Source organism: Schistocerca gregaria, chromosome X (genome assembly GCF_023897955.1).
Source record: "Schistocerca gregaria isolate iqSchGreg1 chromosome X, iqSchGreg1.2, whole genome shotgun sequence".
In the NCBI taxonomy this organism is placed as follows: Eukaryota; Metazoa; Arthropoda; class Insecta; order Orthoptera; family Acrididae; genus Schistocerca; species Schistocerca gregaria.
In genome coordinates this window covers 483675021-483696059 of record NC_064931.1, presented here as the reverse complement: position 1 = coordinate 483696059, position 21039 = coordinate 483675021, and the positions used below count along the sequence as shown (strand labels likewise).

At 40.6% G+C, this 21039-nt stretch overlaps 1 protein-coding gene across 2 annotated transcripts in view; it reads left to right on the top strand.

Annotated features, from left to right (window-relative positions):
- Positions 1 to 21039, top strand: part of LOC126297678 (sodium- and chloride-dependent GABA transporter 1) — a 346980-nt gene that overhangs the window by 6331 nt on the left and 319610 nt on the right. Inside the window, exon 1 of one of the 2 annotated variants that reach the window (XM_049988788.1) lies at positions 6390 to 6647. The exons of the other annotated variant lie outside the window; for it this stretch is intronic. The gene's annotated coding sequence lies outside the window, so the exon portion shown is untranslated. Of the gene's footprint in view, positions 1 to 6389; positions 6648 to 21039 lie in introns of those variants that run through there. 2 annotated transcript variants of the gene reach the window in all.

Below are 21039 nucleotides of genomic sequence, written 5' to 3'. Positions count from 1 at the left end.
GAGAGACAATCACTCTGTTTCACTGCATCTGTTAAATTAAAGTTCTTGGTCATTTCATTCACTTTTACTTTTGCCTTTGTGTCCTTCACTGTTAACCTAACTAACCTTCTTAGCTTGTCACAGGTGTCCGATTCTTTTAGCACTTTGTATAATGCTGGCAGGGCTGTTAACATTATAAAAACTTGTTTCAAATCAGTTAACATGAAGTGGAGTTCTCTGTCAATTTAACAAATTTTTCCAATTTTTTTCTAATAGTAAAAAACCATATTGGTTTCCTCCGAGGATATTTTTCAACGTACTTTTTTATCCTTTTTTCAACACCCCTGAAAATATCTTGCAGACTGAATTCAATAGAAGTCATGCCTCTTTAATTTTCACAACATAAGTTTTCTCCTTTATTATATATATTGTGAAAATTATAGAGGCATGACTTCTATTGACTACAGCCTACAAGATATTTTCACAACATAAGTTTTCCCCTTCATTATATACCTTGTGAAAATTATAGAGGCATGGCTTCTATTGAATACAAACTACAAGATATTTTCAGGGATGATGATTATATATATGGGGCATATTATCCTGTTAATGCTCTTACCACCAATAATGAAATGTTCTCTTTATCGAATACGTCTTGAGGAACATTATCCTAACCAGCGTGTAAAATTGTTCTATTTGCCTATACCGAATATATTACGAAACACTCTATCTATAAAAAAGCTACCGAAAGCCACTAAATCCAGTGTGCTGGAAGATTTCTCTCAGTTTATGCTTAAATGATCTCGCGTTGAAGTGCAACTTCTGCAACATAATCGCTGGCAAGAAATGTCAAAACTTTGTGTTGGGGACAGTAATTCAACATCACAGATTCACGTCAAGCTTTTAAGAATTCAAATACTTTGTAATAAAGTTTAGCGCATAGCACTAGGTCATTTTTGCTTGATTAATTCTAACACTGTACACCCAGCACTTTCACACGCTTTATAACCCGTGTTATACAAATGAAATCAGAAGCGTCAAGGATTAACGCAGTAACTGCTACAGATGTTAGTAGTTTATGCATTAAAACTAGTGCAACAATTTTTATAATTTCAAAATTCGTACTCCTGATTTTTAGCAAATGAGAGATTTTCTGACATGGGTAACCGAGAGATCAATGAAAAAAAAAGTAATTGGTTGAAGTGAACTTTATGTTTCAATTAATTGTGAAAATCAATTTTCTGTGTTAGACATGTTAGTATTACGCAAATAACGGTGACATTTGTGAGTTTTTAAACCAAATAACGAGGCGAGGGCAGCATGACTGGCTTTCTTTGTAGTGAGTAGAACACTGTCTCCTTCTTGAGGAAACTCTGTAATATGTCAGAACAATAATAATGTCTTTATTTGAACTAAGAGGCAACGATTTACACGAGCATTTAATCCAATACGTAATATTTATTCGTATTACAGCAGATATATCTACTGAAAGACTTGGAAGCATATTAATATGTTCCTTAATTCTAAAAAAACTTTTTTTAGTACTTATATGAAACAAGTTGTTTATTGTGTGGTCGTACTTCGACTTTAAACAGTAATCTGAATTCCTACAATTCCATAGGACGTTACCACTCATTTGTGCGACAGAATAGCGTAACGGGCACTGCAACTCTCTGAGGTATCATGCTATTTAATTCTTCGATGAAAAGTTTTCCCATTGATCGTATTAGAATGAAGGGTTTAATCTCAATGCTAATGACAGAGCTCTAGCTCTGCTTTACTCGCAGCGGGTCACGGGGAGTGTGACGCGGCTGTTGAGCTTGCAGTAAAATTTGCGGCTGCAAGTGGCGACCGGGAGTAGGGGACTGCTGGGGTGTTGGAGAGGCGTGGGGGGCTCCCTGCTGGCAACAAGTGTTAATGGGTTGCCTACGGGCAGGCGCATGCTGTGAACCGAGCGACCACCCAGCGTTTGCACAGTCTCCCATCACGACAGCAGCTTCTGCGTTCAGCGTATACGGCTTAATTTCTGTTATTCTAGACCATATAAAAAATTATATTGATTGGCGACTCCATTGAGGGTCCTGTGCACCACGACCAGATAATGGATATACTTGGAAGGAAAGACAGCGTTGGTCGTATTTTGTTGTTTTATTAGGCGCAAAATCGATTTTCGGTCACTTAGTGACCATCCTCAGTGCTGTAATATACACTTTACATTGGTAGGCACTGCTGTCAACAAGCTTCGAGCTCTAAGTGACCATCCTCAGTGCTGTAATATACACTTTACATTGGTAGGCACTGCTGTCAACAAGCTTAGAGCTCTAAGCTTGTTGACAGCAGTGCCTACCAATGTAAAGTGTATATTACAGCACTGAGGATGGTCACTAAGTGACCGAAAATCGATTTTGCGCTTAATAAAACAACAAAATACGACCAACGCTGTCTCTCCTTCCAAGTATATAAAAAATTATCTTAAATATATCACTGCTCACGTAACACAATGAACATATCTCTAGTTTCCTGAGAATTGCTCCTGTAAGTAACAATGCCATCATTTCTGCAAAATGATGGTCGATTTTATCTTATATTCTCTGCGGGACGTCTTATAATAAATTCCACGTTGTCAAAGTAACTGCTTCTGCGACTTTTATATATTCCCAACGATATAGGGATATTTAGACTGGTTATTTATTCATTGCTGTGATTTGAGCTGTTCTGAATTTTAATTGTATACGGTACTTCTACAACACGAGGTACTCATCATTTATGTACCGTTGGCATTGTAAACAGTTTATTAGTGTATGTGGATCTTGCTAGTTCTCCCAAAACTAGAATAAATGCGCGTAAAATGCCATCTTCGAAGCTAAACCGATTATCAGCAATCCAGCTGTATCTTCTACTGGGGTGCATTGCCTTTTACATTTCACCTACTTCATTCCCACAGACATCTCAATTATTTGATTATCATTGAACTTCAAACAAGTATTTGAAATACTTTCGTAATGATCTTTATTTCTGTACACAACATTGACAAAATGCAACTCTGCCAGTGGTAAGTGTCCCAGATTCGCAGTTAGTGTACTTCTTATGAAAGAAATTAATAAAGAAGTGACGGTCAGTGCTTCGATAGGTATAACAAAGCAGAAAAGCCTCCATCACCATCACCTTCAGAACCACAACACAGTGATTTTTAATTTCAAGTAGTTTTTTAATTCTGAGTGAAAGCACAAAACTTCGCTTTGCGAAAATAGCATTTACATTTAGTAGCTGTTAGTGTATGCAAATTTTTACCTGCAAGCTGGTAACCGAGGAAATATGACTCCATAGCAAGTAACTGCTGCAGAACCTTAGTCAAACCTCTATAATATTTCATAAGTAAGAAAAAATGAAAGAGATTAGACAGATTCTATAGCTCGTCTGATATATTCATTTATCTTAAGCGTACCTTTGAGATAAAATTAATTTCATTTATGTCATTTCTCTCAGAATTACGAAGAAATCCTGCTGTTACCACCACCAAGATTACGAAGATACATTTGTCACTATTAGTTTTAGAAAATCACGTTTGCGCAAAATTACAGTAACCAAGGAATGTTACATTTTACAATTCAAGTCACAGCTATTACTTATACGTTATAACAGAGAAAAGGCAAATAGATAGTAAGAAATGTCGTGTCCATTACGTAAAACAATGAAGTGTCTCAACATCTTTCGCTTTACAATTTGGCTTTACCCTAGAGAAATATTATAGTAGAGCAATTATTTTACCAACGAGAGAAATACGGAACGTTAGAACTTTAAATCGAGACGAACGAGTATTCGAACGTGACCATATTGACGCTAACCTCCGAGCTACCGCCAGCCTATCTGTACCATGACCCAGAATTCCGACCACAGGCAACGTCCTTAACATCAGTTAATAAACCAAAGACATGCAATTTTAAATCAAATATCGTTTCCATATCTTAAAATTACGGCTTTATACTCACGAACAAAGTAACATAAGTGTTCAGTTTTGAATAAATTTGTTAATTAAAACTCCATTCTTCATTTCTAGATAACTTGTCTGCAACTAATTTCTTTTCTTGACACGTCACACACATTTTTCGATATATTTTCGTACACTGATTTACTGTTACACGCATCAGCAGTCCATCCTGTATTCATTTAGAGGCATCGTTCACCGTAAGCAGTACTAATGTATCTCGTGATCCATCCTTGTAAACAATCGTGCCACTGGTCTTCACAGAACCAATACCTCATGTATTTATTTGTAGCTTTTTGTCAACTGTTTGTAAAACATACGAAGAACCCTGAACTCGTGTTCTGGAGGGACCGAATTAAAATACTGAGTGCGCCTCCTGATTTGGGTTTTAAATCACTTCGACCAAGAAGGTTACGTCCGATTCCTATTTCGGTCTTGGTCATTCGCCATTTCCTTCTCCTTTCCTCTCCGAAATGAACCAGCGCTCCGCCTCTAAGGGCATCGGCGAAGTTGTGGCGTCAATCTCAGTCTTTCTCTCCTTTCTGCCTCGTCGTCTATATCGATAGCAGTCCAAAAACTTGCGGTATGCACAGTTGAGCTATATTTCATTATTTCGCGTAACCGAAAGTAATGGTGGAACGCTTATGTTGCTGAACTGACATTTGACAGGCACAGAAATTAATACACTGTCTGGCCAGTTTGAATCATGCTTTTTTTTTTTTGTTCGACCGTATGTCTTGTTGGCCGCAGTGATCAGCCCTGTCACTATTTCCCATCCTTATACAAGGGTGCGAACGGTCCGTTTCACCTAATCGTGACGGATCATTAAATTCCTATCTTTTTCTTTAGGGAGGCCTTCCGACAGCAGGAATTAAATAGTGCTAAATCCAGTGTAACCTTCACTTCTCTATCCCCCTTCCCGACTACCCCACCCCCACCATTTAGAATCGAAAGAAATCCCAAAGTTTCCGCTATACAGCTATCAGCTGGGATTCCTCGTTCCACTTTTTCTTGTATCGAAAGAAATGGTGTGATCATTAAGTCACTGAACTGACATTCGGAAGGTGCGGAAGTAAATTCACTGAGTAGCCATCCAGATCAACAATTCCCTTGCTTATCCTCGTTAATGAAGCTGAATATCTGCTCTTCCGCTTCAATTTGACCAATTACTTTTCTTGTCCTTATGCAACAAAGCGCGTGGTCCGTTTCATCTAAACGTAACGCATTGTTAAATTCTATTTCTTCTTCCTTCGTAGACAGATTTCCCTCCACACTTCCTTCAGAGGAAGACCGTAAGACCACAGAAATGAAATAGTCCCGCATTACACGTAGACCCTTTTTGCTTGGTTCCCCGGTATCAAGTATGTCGAATGCCCGCTTTTTCACTTTGTTTTTTCTGCCCTTATCCAAGGGATAAGCTAATCATAACACTATGTTAAATTATATCTTCCCTACCTTCGTTGACTGATTTTCCTCCGCACTTAACTGGTGGTGGTAAGTTCCTGTGGAACCAAACTGCTGAGGTCATCGGTCCCTAGGCTTACAGTCCGCAGCTCGTGGTCGTGCGGTAGCGTTCTCGCTTCCCGCGCCCGGGTTCCCGGGTTCGATTCCCGGCGGGGACAGGGATTTTCTCTGCCTCGTGATGACTGGGTGTTGTGTGATGTCCTTAGGTCAGTTACGTTTAAGTAGTTGTAAGTTCTAGGGGACTGATGACCATAGATGTTAAGTCCCATAGTGCTCAGAGCCATTTGAACCTAGGCTTACACACTATTTAATGTAACTTTAACTTAAGCTAAGGACAACAGACACACACCCATGCCCCAGGGAGGACTGGAATATCTGACGGGGCAGCCGCGCGAACCGTGGCAAGGCACCCGAGACAGCGCGGCTCCCTCCACACTTCTTTGGCAGTAATGTCACCAGACTGCAGTAATACATAATGTTAAATCCAGTCTAACTGTCAGTCTCAATCTTCTTCCTGGTTCCCCAGTGCTAAGTAGATCGAGTACCTGGTTTGTCCTGTCCTTTATCTAAGAAGGTGAGTCATCCGTCCCAGTTAATCGTGACGGAACGTTCTATCGTTCTTGCCTTCATTTTTAGATGTTCCTCCATTTTTTTTTTTACAGGAAAGTCATCCGACAGCAGAAAAGAAATTGTGGTAAATCCAGTGTAGATCCCCCATATGTAAAAATGGTGCCAAATAAAGAGAAAGTCAAAGTGTGTTCCTCAGAGACACAGCCTTTCATTCCATACCAGCAAATACGTGAGTCTCCGTTCCCGGAAGAGGAAGAGGAAATCGAAACGGGATTCCGTAGGACGGCGACGACTAAGGGCAGAGGGTGGAGGAGGGGGTAGGGGGGTGTCATGCAGACGTGGGATCTCACTACGGGAAACTATAAATTGTGCGTCGCTTGTCAACACCTTGCGCTGGCGTGTGAATTCGCAGGATGCGGTAGATTGTGGCGACGCGGCGATTGGCCGCGCCTGAGGTAGATTTATGTGTTTCCTGGGCGCCGGCGGGCGCGGCGCGCTGCGCACCGGCGCGCGCAGTCGCTCTCTTGCTTGAGTGGTGTGCTGGTGGTGGTGGCGCGGGTACTCGCCTAGCGCTCGGCGGACGCGACACTCGGCGGCAGCCGCGCAGCGCACGTGCTACACCTCGGGATACGCTCCGGGACAGCTCACGGTAACCGCTGCTGCTAATACCTCATCTCTGGATAGCGATTACTTTTTTCCTTGCCTATCCCACCTCGACGCGTCAAACGATAGTTCGCGCCTGCAACACATATTTTGTGTAGGGTCCGTCGTGGCACTCTCCGTCCAAACACTTCTATCCGTAATTACTTCCACTTTCAACGTCTTTCCTTAACACACAAATGACGCTCGATGCTAGCTATTTTGTAATCGTAGTTGAACTGTAGCTGTCGTAATTAAACACTATTTGAACGTGAAATAAAGGCAACTTTTCTTCTGGACGTCGTCTAGTCGTTCAGCGGAGCTTCGCGTGTTTTTATGCTGTGACTGTCGAAGTAATCTACACTCGTGACGCGAATTCTCATTTCAAAGCATACATATCAACCATTTTGTTCGGTGTCAGTAGCTACAGTTTTTTTTTTTTCTTCTATAAGTCGTATACCGCCACACGAGTGATATCTGTGTTTTATCTGCACCGCTGGTTGGAGTCCCATATGCGTAGATTTGGTCAGTCTTCTCACTGGAGAAGCCCTCGATTTCACTAGCAGTATAAACGCGATATAGATTTATTTCATTGGTATACCTAACTGTTGGCCCCAGAAACAGGAAAATGAAATATAGTGAAATGTTTCGAGCCCTTTATGAGGAAGTCTGTACTGTCAACAGAGCGCTTCCTGTATCTACTGTCTTTATACGAAATATACGATCCCTATAGGATACTCAAATACTTGCTTCTCTCACTGCCGAAGTCTTTGGTTATACAAGCAGGTACATGCTCTTAGATTATCTTGATCGCTTTTTTACAGTATAAATAATTATGCATATGGTGCAGATTAATTTTATTGGCACCCCCAAGTGTTAGCTACAGCAACTGGGAAATAAAGTATAGCGAAATTTATCCAGCTCTTTCTCAGGAAGTCTTTCCTGTAGACAGAGTGCTTTCTGTAAGTACTTCCTTATACAAAATATATGATCCCTAAGGGACACTCAAATCGCTTGTTGCTTGCTTCTCTTACCGCCGAAGCCATTCGTTATATAAACAAGTACGTCCTCCTGTTTTCTCTTCTTCACCTTTTTTGCCGTGTATATTAATTTCTTTGGCATCGCTAAGAATATAAATAAGTAAAGTATAGAGAAACTCTGTAGTGTCAGGAGAATCCTTCCTGTATCCACTGTTTTTACACGAAATATTCCCTGCCTAAAGGCCATTCAAAATGCTAATTCGTTAGTTCTCTCACTGTACGCGTCTTTGGTTATACAAGCAGGTATATCCCCTTTATTTCTCTTTTCTTTTTTTGCTGTACGGATGAGTATAAATACGGTATAGATTAATTTCATTGGAATCCCAGCGCTCTCTCTCCAGAAATTCGTAAATAATGGACAACGAAACTTATTGAGCTCTTCCTAAAGACGTGTGTGCTGTCGAGAGAGTGCTTCCTGTAGCTACTATCTCTACGGAATTATACAGTACTCTAAGGCTACTCAGACTGCTATTTTCGGAAATTTTGGTCTTATACGTCATCCGTGTGTTGAGGATTGTGTGAGCAACAGGTAGCCAGGAAGCGTCGCTCAACAGGTGCGAGTGCTGCTGCCATACACTTTGTGTGAATCCCGACATAGGTTGGTAGCGAAGGGACGGATTCGCACATCTGATCGTGCATCATTTGATTTTTTATACGTTTTGGAACGCGGTGCACGGTGAATAATCTGTTTGGAAAATTTACACACTATATCGAAAAACTGTACTGTATAATGTTATTACACATTGGAAGGTGCACGTCCCACAATGCATAGAGAAACATTGTAGTGGACAGACAGACGCGTGTCCTACCTAATGTGGTGCGTGTGTGTTCTGTGCATCAGACTATTATGAGAACTCGTTGCCTGTTTCTCAATCCGTGCACGGTTAGCGAATTTCCGCTATACTGTACGTTAGGCTGCTTGCCAGTGGAGAAGTGGTAGAGTTGGAAAAAGATATTTCGGTCATTCTATTAAAGTATAGAAGTGGGTCGCTAGACTGTCGGTACGAAACGGTCGCCAAATGACCGTGACACCTTTTTAATCTCATCCGGTCTGAATAATTCATGCGAGTCGGCGCGGGACGATAATGAATGACGGTTCGCTGAAGTGCTAAGGATTTTCGCACAATAAACGAGGAATTTAGGAGAAGGACAGTTCTAGTACGTCTGAGAAGCGTGCATAATAAGAGCCTCACATGCTCCGCTAGATCATCCAGTTCACCTGTTCTTGAATTTCTTCCTTCCACAACTTAAACTGCTAAATGAACGCATTCACATGCTGCTCCTTTAGACTAAAAATTAGTTTCCTTAATAAGTGTTCGCATAAAATTGAAGTTTAAAAGTTGCTTCACGTTGGGTAAACGTCAGACTATTAATTCTAATATCCGGGGTTCGATCCTCTTTTGGTTACTGGACCTTTTGTGGTTGCTAACGTGACTTCCGCATCCGGTAGCATTTTTCTGTATGTAAACAAATCACGTTACGCAGTAGTTGATGTTATACGTTACAATGACGGTAAATGAGTCAATGTGTCTATTGACAGCTCTGACAGACACGAAACGGACCACGCCCAGTAGAGTATTGCTCTGCTCAATCAATCATCTATCTCAGTAGCAGCTTTACTTCACCATAAATTTGCACAGAACAATCTGTACTATAAGGGACACCCATCGCAATGGCAACATGGAATGTTTCCATTCAAAACTAATCACCACACGCGTTAAGACATTTATCACTCTGAGAGACGCGTTTAGTAGAACGCGGTAGGCTGCTGATGGGTCCACAAGTGTACCCACTTTTGCATTGCCTCGTCCGACTGAAACGGACGTTCACGTATGTTGTTCTTCAGGTCGCTAAAGATGTTAAAATCACACGGTGAACAATCCGAGCTGTGTGAAGCTTACTGTAGTGTTTCGTAAGTGAATCACTGAAGCATAGCCGTCATCCGATTGGTAGTGTGGAAGCTGGCGTTGTAGTGCATCAGGATGATTCTATGCGACAGCGTTCTCGGGCTGAAGACTTTATGGCGCGTCGTAGTTTCTGCAGAGTGTCTTCATAGCGAGGCGCGCTGGTTGTGGTTCATTGCTCGAGGAACTCGACAAGAGGAGAGCCCCTTCAGTCGAAGTAAGGTCATCGTGACCATACGTGATTCCACCATTTCGAGTCCGAGGGCAAACAGCGGAGCAAGCAGTGGAAACATTCCACATGTTTCTCGCCAAATAAAGCCAAAGCTGTGCTCACAAATTCTAGTAAGACATGTTTGGACGTTGACCTCAGTCGGACGAGGAAATGCCCGAGTGGGTGCGGTTGTGGATCCGTCTGCGGCTGACCGCGTTCTATGAAACAGGAATTGCTGTTCTAGTCTCCCATTGAGATAAGTGTCTTAATGAATGTGCTGATTATTTTTAATGGAACCGTTCCATGGCCCCATTGTCGCGCGTTTTCGCTTTTTATTTGACTGCCACTCATACAGTTGACACGTTTTTTTAGCGTAGGTTAATTATACATAATTAAATATTATAAAGCTTTTGAACTACTCATGAGCCAACTAGCCGTCGTTGAATTAAATAATAAGTGTGTTCTTCTCACAAATGAAGTTTTCTTATAGCTAGTTTGAGTCTTTACTCCTGCCAACGGATGATAAAAAGTTTCAAAGTTATATACACTTCCGCATCCGTTAATTTTTTTATTACAACACTTCTGTAAGATCTTGGTTTCAAAATTACACATAAATTTTGTAGGAGCTGAATTTACGGATTGATAAAATGGCAAAACTTTTTAATGTTATATATCGCGATAACCAGAGTAGACTTTAGAAAGCGCGTGTTCCTTGGTTATATACTCGTCACTTATTTGGTGTTTACAGTAGCTGTTAACTCACAGACATGTTAATTTTATAACCACGGTCAGGAAATGGCAATGAAATTTGTTGACAACTTAGATGTAGCGGATGTGATGATCGAATACGTGTCTATGAGAACTGACTGAAGCTGCCTTCATTTTGTGTAGTGCGTAAACTGCTCCCCAATTACTAAATTATAATAAAAGAAGTTAGTTGGACGCATGTCAAATCTCTGTCCGTGAATGAAAGACCCGCACCCTAGACTGACGCACGAGTGACGAAATAACCGCTGCCGTGTGATACACGACCTCGTGTCTCTTCGTCCGCGTCCGGCAATAACAGAGCTGTCCGCTGCGAAGTTTCATCTCAACTCACAACAGTGGTTGTATTTTATTTTCAGACCAGCTGGATGAAAAGTACGTACAAGCTACAATTTTAATCTCTCAGCAATCTCTGTTTCATTCTGGCTGGTGGTGATGAAACGTTGAGATGAAGGAAAGATTTCGGTATTCCAGTTGTATTTCACAGTAACCGCATAATTATGAATGGAAAAGATTACACATTCGCTCAGATTAAGAGTCACAGGAAAATAACGGAGCATTTCCTGCGAGATGCAAACTTTGTTTTGTCTTCTCTAAACCAGGACTCAAGATTTCCATTACGCAAATTTAATTCCTTCCAAACGAGTTGTATTTTTATGTGCTTAATATCCTTCAGTACGACGTATAAATACTTTGTAGTATCGTGTGTAGGAGTACATTCATTCCACCTGAAACGCATCTTTTAATTTTCTCTGCCCAAAGACATTAAATCAACGTCAGAATTAAACTGGATCTGTACGTAAATAGTAATAAACCTATCAACAGCCAGGTCTCAACCTTTTATTTTGTTTTGAATGAGATATAAGTTCACTGTGCCACTAAATGATTTATGTACCATAAAGTCGTGTTTTCGGAAATTTATCAAAGTGATCTCTCAACTGAATCAATCATTATCTACGTCCGAAAGTTTTCACAGTACGTACGATGTATTAGGTGAATATTCTCCCTTTTATATCTCTGCTTGGCCGAACATGGTGCATGGTGTTGCAATGGTTGAGACACTCGGTTCGTATTTGATGGAAGCGCAGTTAAAAGCTCATTCTATCATTCGTTTAATGTACTCTGTGGTTTCCGTAATCACTTCAGGACAGTGTCTCTAAGACCACAGTCACTTCCATTTTTCTACAGAACTAATGCTTCAACATCGGTGAGACTTTTAATTCCAACCTTCCTTCGTTTGATGCCTCTTCCAGGACGAAATGTTGATATTTTGCTAAGGGCATCTCATTCACCCACTGTTGTCATAAGTCAGCCTTACATGGTTCCTTATCATACTTACATTTAGCAGCTTTATTTTATATTTAATTAAGTATTTCCGAAAAGAGAGCTCTCAAAGAGATAGTTATGTGCAATATATGCCTTAGGACTTTTACTAGTCTATCTTCCGCCGGTAAGGTATACCGTTACGCCACTCACCATCCTCCAGTATAAGAAGTGAAACGTTTTTAGTTTTGGGATGTATCATTAAATAAATATTCTTTGTAACATTTTGGTCTGGTAACGTTAAGTTTAATAGGAATACATAAAGCAGCAATAGATTTAAGAGGTCATGAACCTCCGGAGTTCCATAATAAGCGAAATCTCTGCGGGACGGTAGCCCCATGGCCGTTGAAGGCTTGACACTACTCCATAGTTTCAACCTATAATTGTTGTATTGTTGAAAATCTCTCCCCTGGGAGTTGACAGCACGTTTCAATGTAGCTCTGAAGCATCTGAGCGAATGACGTACTCACCGACCACGTAAATTTACAAGTTTATAAATAGAATATACGTGGGATAAAATGAAAACCACGACTTTCATCGCTCGGACGCGTACAGCAAATAGCGTGCTACGGCTGGCGGCCAGCCAAGATGTATCTGGACCACAGATATGAATGAAGCCGTACCGGCGCCTCTTACGGGCTTCTCTACTCGGAATGCAGCCTTGCATTTTTTTATATTAGTAAGACACTTAAGTATTAGAACGTGAAACAGAATTACTCCCTAACTACATCTATAACCCATAAGCTACCTTAAGGTTTGTGTCAGACGGTACTTCTGATACCATTCTCTGAGGTCCCCTTCCCTGTTTCATTAGTGAATGGAACTTGTAAAGCATGACTGTCGTCAGACCTCCTTAGCAAGTCTAGTTCATCCGCTTTTCTCGTTGTGGTCATTCCGCGAGACGTATCAGATATAGGTAACACTCTCTTCCAGGAAAGCATGATCTCGGAAATTCAACAGTAAACCTGTCCATGATTCACAACGCCTCTTTTGTAGCGTGTGCAACTGGAGTTTGCTGAGCCTAACAATAGCGCTTTCGAGCCAACTAAAAGATTCCGTGACGAAAAGTGTTGCTCTTCTTTGGATCTTCTTTATCTCTCCTATTAATCCCACGTGTTATGGGTCACAGACTGATGAGCCACGCTCAAGACGCTGCCGAACGAGAGTTTTTTTCGTGGATGAATTACATTTATTTAAGACTCTCCCAACGAATTTCAGCCATGTATCTGCCTTACCTACAAATTAGTTTTATGTATCAATTCCAACTTTAGGTTACCGTTTCCAGCAATTTAGCGCCAATAGCGTAATCGAGCATCAGCTGTATAACGACGACTGATTTACAATTCAGATATAGTTGATGACATATTCGGCGTGCGACTTGAGTATCGTCGGATTAACGAATTAGCATTGCATACAAAGTTCCTCAGATATCACGGTTGTAATGCATCCTATTATAATGCTGTCTAAGCCCCGTTTACACATCTGTTTCCCTGTCTGCAGGCTTATGCATGCTATTAGGCTCGTACGCCAGCTGCACGCCGAACACGTGTGTAGATTAGCTGCGTGTGGTATATACGATGCCGTGCGAAACATGGCCCCCAATGTTTTTATACCTATAAACACATGTGAAATTTTAAAATGTGTTATGAACACGAACTTCCGGATTAAAAAGTAAGCCAATGGTGCTGTCTACAGACATACTAGCTTAAAACTCTGGGTACATTTTGCAAGCGATGAAATTTATAGGTAAACGCAGTGGTGTATAGAACATGACAGACACCCGATTTGTTATAGCACGCGTACGTGTGAGCCTTAGTGTCGAGAAATATGCGAAAACCATCCTACAAAAGTGAAGCACCAGATGCTCTTCCAAACTGAGGTGTGTGGAGCTGGTAGGTGCTGTGCGTCCGTCCTCGTACGTTCGCGTAACTCTAGCCCTGAATTGTGTTTCAGAAATAACGGTGAATACATTCTCGTATGCTGGATAAATTACTTCCGACTCAGGGCAGGACGTTGAATTGGCTGACATCAACATTACACGCTTAACATTAAATGAATTGGTGGTCATGCATCTGTGCTGCAATGCCACAAATTCTAATCCACACGCAGAAATGAGGATTCATGCATCTAATCGAAATAGTAATTTATGAGAACATTTCTCATGGAGAAACAACGGTGTGGCTAAAAGCGCCTTAAAAATTCATTAAAAAACAGGCCGCAAAAAATGTCGGTGTTAATCGGTTTCGGTCATTGTTTGACTATCCTCGGACCCTCATACCATGATAGTAGGGCGTGGCGGTGAAGAAAGCAGTTGTTGTAACTCCACGAACGTCAACTGCAACTTTTAATGAAAACCGGTTATTTGATGGAATAATGGCATCCACTGGATTAATGAAAGCCCTCATTGCACCTTCCAATGTTGCGAAAGAGAAAATTTGAAGGTGAATTTGTGCGCTGCTGTCTTAGGATAGCATATCATGAAATTCTGTGTTATTCCACAGAATCTAAGTGCCGTGAATTTAGTTGATTTTACTAAATGTTATCGCATTTCGTCGAAGAAGTTGTTGTTGAACCTGGGCCGAACGTGTGCATATAGTGTTATGTCATTAGATTCAGCTTCAATTGTGCGAAACAACATATGTCAGACGTTATGTGTATGTAGCGTCAAGGTCCATTTCGTGGCCTGAAAAGACCACAAATCTAAATTCCTCTTTTTTTTGTATTTATAACATCCTCGTCGTATCCTAAACGGATCACAGCACTCGTATATCGTCTCTACACTTGTAATTCAGACGAACTATGGTGTTTTATCAAGCCTAGGTGAAGCTGTGGCAAAGCGGTAAGACACTGCATTGGGGCAAGCGTGCTAAATATCGAGCATGTATTGTGACACGTGCCAATCTAATACACTTTTGTTGTCGTCACATATAGAAACTTTTCTTTATGACATTTATCTGTGTATCATATTTCTTTGTCAAGCATAGGCTGCTGTCGATAACATGCAACTTTTTAAGCTGGTGCGTGTGGCGTGGAGGTTTCTGCAATTTCGTGCCTTGTTATCAAATTTTAGAACTTTTCTGTCTTTATGAGACAAAACAAACATTTATTTATAAGGAGTGCTGAAATGAGAAGGTACGAAATGTCGTTACAACCTAACCGGTTGAAATTTGCATGTGCCTCTTTGGGATAACGTAGTGAGTCATCTAGGGACGCGAATATAGTGTCGTCACTGTCTCCTAAAATATTCAGAGCTGTGCCCTCAGCAGGAAACTTGATTCTCACCGTCTTTTTCGACGTCCGAAGTCCTGTAGCCCTCTAATTCCTCGAGCACGGCAAATCCATTTACAGTAACGTATACTGTACATACTGTGTACCTAGCAAGTATATCAAGAGCAAATGGCCTGGAATGCTCACGGAGGGGGTGAATCTGCTCCGCGATAACGCACGGACACACGTCTCCAAGGTTACACAAAGTGTAATGGCCAAGTTCCAGTTGGAGCGGCTTGAGCATCCGCCCTACAGCCCGGACATGTCGCCCTGCGACTTCCACGTGTTGTTTGGTCCCCTAGAAAAAAACATCTCAAAGAGAAGCCCCTCAACTCGAACGATGAACTGCATGACACTGTGGAGAACTGGATCCTTTCACAGCCGTCGGAATTTGGGAGTCAGGGAATCCTTCGGCTCGTGAAAGAGCGGAATAGTTGTTTCTGGCCAGATATGACCTCCGAAGGATATCGCTGCAACTGACCATTTGAGCAATTAAATAGGAACGCACGCCAAGGCTCTGCTAGCTCAGATGGCGCGTATGTGTGTGCAGGGAAGAGTATTGTAGCTAGAGGCTAGTGCACCTACGGACCCATAATGTTTCTTGGTCGATACTTGAATCTAGTGATTGACTTTTAAACCTCATGAAGAAATGCACACTACAGACCGCCATAAACAGTTTCTGCAATTTTTTGTTATTCTTAGGGATGAGAGTTTTTTGAGTAGCATTTGTAAATATTTCCAGTTCTACACATTTAAGTGCTGTTTTTGGAATATGCTGTTGATTCGCCAGTTGCAGAATTTTGTGGCTAGTAAAATCGTATATATTTTTGAAACTAGTTATATAACCTGTGGACGGTAAAGTCATACTTGGTCAGTCGTGTACCATCTTGTACCTCGGAACGGAAGGAGGTCTTTCTCCATGATAAATGGAATGTTCGCAAATTAATCGATTTTCACTAATCTAATACCAATTTACCTGTCTTGAAGATGAAAATTTGTGATGGATTCCAATAGCTTCGATTTTAAAATGTTTTAAACTTGTAACTGGTTTTTGATGATAATTCTGCTTAATTTGATTTCTCTTGACGATTATTGGTCCGTAACATTACAGAGCATTAAATACAACATTGACAAGCTTTTCTCGATTAGAACGCTTTTAAATTTCAATAGACTATTTGCTTCTAACTACATGATCATGTTGTACGTTGGCACAAGTTTTTTTTATTTTTCTGGAGTAATTTCCCAGATTAATTTTTGTCATTTCAGAAAAATACTGCAGCACATAACAGCGAGTGCCATCATTTAAAAATGGAGTAACAAAATGTATTAAATTTCAATTATAGAGAAATCAAAATTTGGAAAGTGTCACAAGGCACAACACTCATCCTTGCTGTATATTCTGTAAAGCGGTCTCCATATGTCTCGCCAACTGATGGACAACAAGCATTCAGTATGAAACGGCTTGTCTCGGAGTCCTTTGTATACTTGTAAATGCCTTTCGTTTACTCCTTGTTGAAAAAGAATATACACAGTTTGGTTGTAGGTTATAGGATGACACTGAGTATTGGTCACCGGCTGTTGAGACCTATACGGTGGATTTACAGTCCTGGAAGGAATAGGTTTCTGACGATCCACATTCAGATCGAGAGCTATCTGACTTACGGATACGCAGATCATCCCGTATGGCGCAACATTTGCGGTCGCCAAACATTTGTGATCAGTCATTGCGGCGATTTACTCGTGTGGAAACATGGTCTCTGCGATATTGAAAATCAGCTCTAAGACGTCGGTGACCTCGTAAACCCGAAGTCTTGTGTAATCGCCGATATGTTATGACCCGTAAGCATTGCACCGATTATCATCCCACGTTCGAAGTTGGATAACTCCCGACGTACTGCCATGTTCACTACACACATTTCTGTAACACAGAGATATCGCGTTTACACAGCGCCATTCGTCGCATCTAGCCGCATCATTCGGCACATTGTCAAGCAGCACCACCCATCTCCCGATACTTTTGACGAGCCATTTTATTAAATTATCTCATTGAGGTACTAGTCTAGGAGATTACGCATTTGAAAGACTAGTTAATGAGATATTAGGAAGTAGCGTTAACTGCATTTTCTGTCGGTCCTTGGCAGAACATGGTAATAGAATCAAAAATGAAAAACAGTTCCTGATGCTCTGCAAAATTATATTCTTTTGGTCACGAAGCGGCTTTAGGCTTCTCAGGCCATCTTTAGGTGACAACTGAATGTCGCAAACACAGATAAATATAATGTTCGACTTAGATATTATATATTTAGAAGATACAAAAATGACAGTGTTAACATAGGAAAGCATTAATTTTTCACATTGAAATAATCTTTTAGCAAAAAACCGGAGATCATAAAACACATGACACAGCCTGCCAGCCTAGTAATAAAAGATCAGACTCAGTTTCCATTTTCCTCTTTGTTAAATTAAGTTTTCATTACAAATCCTAGATTCAAACTGTTAACTCATTTTATTTCTCATCTGTTGTTAAACATACCCCCCGCCCCCCCCCCCCAAAAAAAAATTGTTTACCCCCACTTTTAGTTAATGTAGTTATTTCTGTATGACAAAAACAAAAAGAAAAAAGTAATGTTTTCCTATGAAACACTGTCATTTTTTGTCTTCCGTATAAATAATATCAGTGTAACTCGCACATCTTGTTATTTTGTTTGCAACATTCAGTTGTCACCTGAAGATGGCCTCAGAAGCCGAAATCCGGTTCATGACCAAACAAATATATTTTTGCAGAATGTCAGAAAGCTTTTCTCCATTTTAATATTATTATGAAGTATGCTCAGCTATCAGTCCCAGAAAATATTTTAAGCCACGACTATCTAGACGTAAAACAGCGTAAAACGTGATTTGGTAACTACTCGTTTCGGCATTTACATCTCAGAGTAGCACTTGCAACCTGCGTTCTCAATTATTTGCTGGATGTATTAAAATCTCTGTCTTCCTGTACAGCTTTTACCCTCTACAGCTCCCTCTAGTATCGTGGAAGTCATTCCACCACGTCTTAAAAGATATCGTGTAATCCTGTCCCTTCTTCTTGTCAGTGTTTTCCATATATTCCTTTCCTCTCCGATTGTGCGGAGAACCTCGTCGTTCCTTACCTTATCAGTACACCTAATTTTCAACAATCGTCTGTAGCACCAAATCTCAAACGCTTCGTTTTCTTCTGTTCCGGTTCTCCCCCAGTCCATGTTTCACTACGATACAATGCTGTGCTCCACGTGGCTACATTTCCACAAACACTTCATTTCTTCGTAAAATGGATGGACTTGATATCTTCAATGTGAAAGCGATTCCATTGTTAATTGTATGCCGTCAGATTTAGTAGGTGGTAAAATTATTTGCCAGATGCTAACTACCTCGCACAACAATATCCCGTTGCCAGTTAAACAGAGAAAGTTGTAAGCGAATGTATTCAAACCCACAAAGACCATCATTCATATCTTGTGCCCCAATAGATGAATATCAATCAATGTGTGTTCGTGTATCCATTAGTCAAACGACAGAATAATGTGTAAATGAAGTGACCCTAGCTTTCGAAGGAGAGAAAAGAGGGGATTAGGGTCAGCCTCCCATTGACGACAACCTGGAGAACAGCTCGTAATCAAAAACTGAAGGGTGGCAATGTATCTTTAATTTACACAAATATACAGAATCATATTTTATTACATTAGATACAAAAGCACCTAAGGAGATCTGCGACCGTATGGACACTAAATGTTAAGACAGTTGTTTCGTCACCAAAACAATTTTATCATCTCAAGAAGCGCTTCTGATATGAGGTTCTCCCGAAACGAGTCCTGAACTGATAACTAAAAAATTATATTGGCGATCAAGACAAATCTCTTACTGTTTACACAGAATCATATGCTTTCATTCAAAAGGAAACAGTCGTCGAACCTACTGCAAAGTGAACTGTTTATATTAGAATTCGACTCTACTTTATAGGAAGGGGATCGGTATCAATTTTGACTCCCAGGGAATACAGATCACAGCACGAATAGCCTCAGTATTTTTTGTCCCACGGGAAAATGTAACGGAAGTGTTGAAAAATACAAACAGGCAAACAGTTGAAGATGGGCAACTGATGAACGGTAAAACATTTACTCCGGAATTTTGAAGAACTGGTTACAATGAGATGTAAGAATATTCTTCAACCAATCTTCTACATCTCCCCTAGGGTTCGTGAAGATAAAACTAAACGAGATCAGTTTGCGGAGACGTATATAAGCCGTAATTCTTTCTGTCTTTCATGTGTAAATGGAAATGAAATAAAGCTTGCCCTGTGCTACAGTAAAATATTCACTATCCCATACATTTTACAGTAACTGATGAAGAATACATAAATGTAGAGAAACGAACGTTTCTGCCGCCAGCAAGAGCAAGTGACTAGCATATGAGGATGGATTCAAGCTATCATTTTCTCTTATTGGCGTTGCAGACCTTTGCTATAGGGCAGGACTGAGGCAGGTTAGATTTCAATTACACGTCGATTTGAGGTTACAAGTAGCGGAACTCAAACTCAGTTGCACAAGGACATGGAAGGATATCGGCAACGGCTTTGTGAAAGCCCATCTCTTCAAATGCCTGCGGTGTTTTACGGAAACGACGGAAAACATACGAGAGAGTATTGAAAAGTAACGACTACGAATATTTTTTCTAAATTCTCTTAAAGCTTTTTAAATGAAACGAACTTTATTAACATTCTACATCTTCATCTTTATTTTTAATGTCTGCATATTTATTTCTCAACATAGTCACCCTGGCGATGAAAGCATTTCTCCCAGCGAGAGACCAATTTGTTGAACCGTCGCTGTAGAATGTTTCACTTTGTTGACGGAGCCACAACCTCTCCTCTGATTGCACCGCTTCATCACTGTCAAAGTGAAGTCCTCGCAGGTGTTCTTTGAGTTCTGGAAACAGATGATAATTGGATAGGGCCAAGTCGGGACTGTATCGAGGATTATGGATGACAGCGAAACCAAGGCGTCATACTTATGCAGATGTCGCAGCACTCGTGTGTGCACTGGCATTGCCACGCTGAAAGAGAAAGTGCTCCATGTGTGGAGGAACTCTTCGAATTCGAAACCCGATTGGAGAAAGCTGTTTCTCACGCACCGACATAGTTACGTTACACACCAACACGTTACATGCTATAATCCGGGGCCCTCTAGCGGCAGAGGACTGCAAATATGTAGGTATGAAGAATAAAGATGTAGAATGTTAATAACGTATGTTTTATTTAAAAAGCTTTAAGGTTTTTACATAAAACATTCTGTGGCACTACTTTTCAGCACGCCCTGTATATCACTATGACGACTATATGAACACCATTCCTTCCTACTAAAATTCAAGTGTTTTACCAAATGTGTCGCTACACATAGGATACTATCTGAATTTGATTGCAATGGAATTTGGCGTCGGCCCTGATGCATAGTGTAACTTTTTTCCAAAACCAGTTTCTTAGACTGGATATTTAATGTAGTTGCGCAGAGTATACAGTCTCTTCTCAACAACTACATAACCTTGCAATTAAAGATCCGTCGGCCTACGACGGAACAGAAAAATTTCTCTCCCCGGTAGTGAAAAACAGTGCACTGATTAGCCGACACACTTCCCTTTTAGGTCGATGCACGTGGTACAACTTTTTTTCAATGATTATAACCACTTCTTAGGACTCAAAACATTTATTAGCTACAAATTTCATTTTTTATGTGAACAGGTGGTAGATATACGAGTAGGTCATAATTCTCTTTAATGTAGTTGCTGTTCCGTAAAATGTTACCTCATATTTATTGTTCCCACTGTCAAAGCACCTTTTTGTCACGTTCATTTTTTCAGAAA